The sequence below is a fragment of the Balaenoptera acutorostrata genome, chromosome 4, assembly GCF_949987535.1.
Source record: "Balaenoptera acutorostrata chromosome 4, mBalAcu1.1, whole genome shotgun sequence".
Lineage (NCBI taxonomy): Eukaryota > Metazoa > Chordata > Mammalia > Artiodactyla > Balaenopteridae > Balaenoptera > Balaenoptera acutorostrata.
Window position 1 is genome coordinate 49,997,675 of NC_080067.1, and position 4,964 is coordinate 50,002,638.

Below are 4,964 nucleotides of genomic sequence, written 5' to 3' on the forward strand. Positions count from 1 at the left end.
AAATCAAGACCTCACAGACTATTAACAAAAAAGAGGATGACATAGTATCATTCAGGTGATCACTAAACCGTCTTTGAGGTCTCAATGGAGAATTTGTTTTTAATGAATATCCTTGTCTTCTGTGTGGACAATGGACAATTCATAGGGAAGAATATCGAACTTCTGATAACTGCTACAGATAGTATTAGTATCCAGGTCACAGCATCATGACTTATAGTGGAACTGGTAGGGCTGGGTCCAATTCCCAGGAGAGAATCAATCCTTAAACCTGAGATGACTCTTTGCTTTAGTCTCAGTAATACAATTAGACTAACAACTTCAAGTCTTATAATCTAACATTACATAAATAGACTATTACAAGTTTTTTTTTTTTTACTATATTAACCGTTTCTCTAACTAAATAAAGAAATCAAACTGATCTAACTACGTGATCAGTTAACCTTCCGCAAGTAGCATTCTATAATGAGAAAACATATCTGTGTCTAAATAGACTCTTCTGAGGTTCATCTTGTGGTGCTAATGGCTTGAGCTAGAAAAAGAAAGTCTTCTTTTTGTTTCTCTAAAAGCAGATTATACAAAGAAAATAAATTTTAAGTTTGTTTAAACAGATAGTTTGGTCCAATTCTAAGCAGCCAGCTATGTGGAAAAATGTAAATTGTCCAGGAAGGAAAGATATGCTACTGTACCCAACCTCCATAACAGCACCTGTTGTAAGCACAATAAATACTTCTTGAATTGAAGTGTTAGAGAAGAAGTTCACCAGCATTTTTACAAGAAAAGACTGCTGGAAAAGTTTGTAGTCTTATTTTCACAGCAGTCATATTGCCAGCATTATTATCTGATGCCAAAGATTTTACATTCACATAATCTCTAATGTAAAAAGTAACAGAAAGATAAGTTATATATATTATATATAAAATATATATAACTTATGCTCTCATGTTTGATGGTTTGTAGAGTATAAGTTATATATATATATATAAAATTTCAAATAGGAGATCAGCATGGTATTGTACATTTCTGCAATTTTCATCATTTTTCCTTTATCTGTTGGTGTTAAGAAATCTGGGAAAGCTGTATAAACTTTGGAAATCTACAGTATAATAAAGAAAGAAGCAAAATTAACTGTGGACTTGTTTACGGAAGAGCACCACATTTATAGAAATTGTTTGGCTAATTTAGCAGTTGTCCATAGAAAGAATAGAGTAACTTTGTCCCTTCCTTAATTACTTAGTGCCTTCTCGTGGGGTTTCTCAACGTATTGACATTTTGGAGCACATAATTCTTTGCTTAGCAGTCTGTACTGTGCATTGTAGGATGTTTAGAAGCATTGCTGTTCTCTACCTACTAGATGTCAATAGAAGCCCCCCTTCCAAAGTTGAGACAATCGTCTCCAGACATTTCAAATGTCCTCTGGGGGCAAAATCACTGGTTAAAAACCACTTAGCTACACAGCAGTTTAAGCAAAACCAAAGGACAATTGTTTATTTTACTTTATCCTCTTTTCAGTCTAGTTTCTTTACTCTGGAGCTCTAAAGACATAGGTAAATGCAAATTTCATAATATGCCTATAAAGCCTGGATATTCAATTGATAACACAGAGCTACCAGGCCCTGTCCACTACTGTTTGATGCTATAAGTTTTCAATTTTTTTTCTAGAAAATAGTAATTCATCATCATCATATTTACCTAGAAATCAGAGCTGTCAGTTAGTTACTCGAGCTCCCCAACCTAGCTGAGAAATATTTTATTTGCACAAGAGTCTACAGTTTTTCCAACCCTGGAAGAAGCCATTAGTCTTGCAGATGATTTTCTAGAATAAATAAGGCTGCAAATTTTATATCCATACTTGTTCATTTTTTGTGGGAAGGTCAAAAGGAAATTCTTAGGATGTATGTGAACAGTTCTGGGTGCTTTCATTTGGGGCCTGAAGAGGTGCTGACTGTGTGGTTGTTCCCAGAAGATGGATTTCTTTAAATATTGGGTTGGCCATAAAGTTCCTTTGTTTTTTAAGTAAAAACAAAAGACACATTTTTCATTTTCACCCAGAACTTTATTGAACAACATATTCACCGTTTCGTTCCACTATCTTCATTTTTCAGGCAACTTCATAATTCTATCTTCCCAAAACTTTTTATCTTTTTAAGCAAAGAACTGTTCCAGATGCCTTTAACAGTCTTCCAGGGAATTGAATTTTTTTCCATTAAGAGCATTTTGTAAAGACCGACATAAATAGAAATCCGAAGGTGCAATGTCTGGTGAATACAGCGGATGAATCAGAACTTCCCAGCCAAGCTGTAACAGTTTTGCCTGGTCATCAAAGAAACATGTGGTCTTGTGTTGTCCTGATGGAAGATTATGCGTTTTTTTTGACTAATTCTGGACACTTTTCGTCGAGTGGTCGAGTGCTGCTTTCAGTTGGTCTCATTGGGAGCAATACTTGTTGGAATTAATCGTTTGGTTTTCCAGAAGGAGCTCATAATAGAGGACTCCCTTCCAATACCACCATATACACAACATCACCTTCTTTGGACAAAGACCGGCCTTTGGTGTGGTTGGTGGTGGTTTATTTCACTTGCCCCACGATCTCTTCCATTCAACGTTATTGTACAGTATCCACTTTTCATCACCCATCACAATTTGTTTTAAAAATGGAAAATTTTCGTTATGTTTAAGTAGAGAATCACATGAGGAAATACGGTCAAGAAGGTTTTTTTCGCTTATGTGGAACCCACACATCAAAGTGATGAACATAACCAAGCTGGTGCAAATGATTTTCAATGCTTGATTTGGATATTTTGAGTATGTCATCTATCTCCCACGTGGTATAGTGTTGATTGTTCTCAATTAATGTCTCAATTTGATCGCTATCAACTTCAACTGGTCTACCCAACCGTGGAGTATCGTCCAGCGAGAAATCTCCGCATGAAACTTCGCAAACCACTTTGACACGTTCGATCAGTCACAGCGCCTTCTCCATACACTGCACAAATATTTTTTTGTATTTTGGTTGTGTTTTTACCTTTCTTGAAATAATAAAGCATAATATGCTGAAAATGTTGCTTTTTTCTTCCATCTTCAATATTTAAATGGCTACACAAAAATTCACCAATTTTGATGTTTGTTTGTTTTTTAATGCATGCTGATATGACAGCTGTCACAATACAATCTAACAAAATTGTTTCGAATGAAGTTAAAGACAACTAAGCACTATTAAAGCCATCTTACGGAAAAAAACAACGAATGAACTTTTGGCCAACCCAACACGTGGTATGAACATACATTTGTACTTTAATCATGTATCTACACAGCCATGTCACAGGGAAGTTTCTCTGGGAAACTGACTCTGAGATTTCCGTACAGTAAGATTATTGGATCAGTTATGAGGGAGAAGGGGAGTAGGGTTGAGCAGGGCAAGAAGGAGAACTGCAAGGCAATTCCAATAAAGGTCTTAGCACACCGCTTGGGGAGTTCTCCAGCTGGGATGGTCTTACACAATCATCCTGTCTTAAGACAAGGAAGTTGTCTTTTACGAACCCCTATAAACCAGTCCTCAGATGCAAGCTGCCCTGGAAAGGAGGTGTGGATTTAGGCAAAGCGGATCTTTTGAGTTGAAGACAGTTCCTGGAGAGGGATTGAGTTGAGAGCCATCAGCAATCAAACTCCTACAGCCGGAGTAATTGAGCTCTCAGTTCTCATCCAGCCATCTACTAAAACTCACATATTAATAGAGAAAAGACTACATACCTACTTCTGTAAATTTGTGGAAGCACTGAGATGCTCTTCTCAATTCTGCCCTCAGCATCTGTTCTGGGAGATTTATTGGATTTTGAATTTTTTAGACAAAAGATAGTTTTCAGGACATTTGTAATTATTGTTTCCTTTCCTCTAACACTTTACTGATACCTGGAAATGAATCAAAGGTTTCTGGAGTTTCTGAAATTTAAGAGAAAAAGACTAGAACAATCGTCAATAGAGGTAAGATCTGTCATCAAAGAAAATAACAATCTTCTCATTCTAGATTTGTCTCAGAAGTGTGCATGAATGACAGAGAATTGGTCATTCACAAAAAATTAAATCAGATTTTTCCAATTGACAAAAATATTTATATAAATTTTTTTTCTTTACTGCAGTGAAAGTGGTGTCACATAAAGAGGAAAATGAAAATTAGAAATATGTTTTTTAAAAAATAAAAATTACTAATTACAACTTATATTTTTTTATCAACACAGATTCACTGTAGCATACACAATATCTCATACAGGATGAACATTAATTATGTCTTTTTTGTTTGTAGTGTCTGATTTTTAGAATGAGTAATCCATGAGATTTTAGAAAGAGTAAATGTTCTAAACAATAAACCCTACCTTTAAAGAAACTTATTTTTTAAAATTTCACATAGCTTTATTGACGTATCTTTGACATATAAAAATTGTATATAATTAAGGTACAAAATAATTTTTTGACATATATATACATTGTAAAAAAAAGCACTACAATCAGGCTAATTAACCTATCCATCACTTCTACATAGTTACCATTCTGTGTGTGTGTGTGTGTGTGTGTGTGTGTGTGGTAAATAGATTAATTTAAGCTCTATCCTCTGCAAACTTCACATATACAATACAGTATTGTTAACTATCATCACAAAATATAGAATTCTTTATGAATCTGCATGTCAACATTGAGCAGGGGTCATGTTAAACTCTGTATTGATCCAATTTTAGTATATGTGCTACCAAAGTGAGGACAAAAAGATCTTATTTTTAAAAGTCACTCAATATCAAAAAAAACAAACAACCCAATCCAAAAACGGGCAGAAGATCTAAATAGACATTTCTCCAAAGAAGAGATACAGATTGCCAACAAACACATGAGAGGATGCTCAACATCACTAATCATTAGAGAAATGTAAATCAAAACCACAATGAGGTATCACTCACATTGGTCAGAATGGCCATTAT

General features: G+C 34.9%; 1 non-coding gene across 1 annotated transcript; it reads right to left on the reverse strand.

The window, feature by feature from the left end:
• Positions 1 to 4,647: 4,647 nt before the first annotated feature.
• LOC114235926 (U6 spliceosomal RNA) lies at positions 4,648 to 4,751 on the reverse strand. Its single transcript, XR_003621996.1, has one exon. It is a non-coding gene; the product is annotated as a U6 spliceosomal RNA (small nuclear RNA).
• Between the last annotated feature and the right edge of the window lie 213 nt (positions 4,752 to 4,964).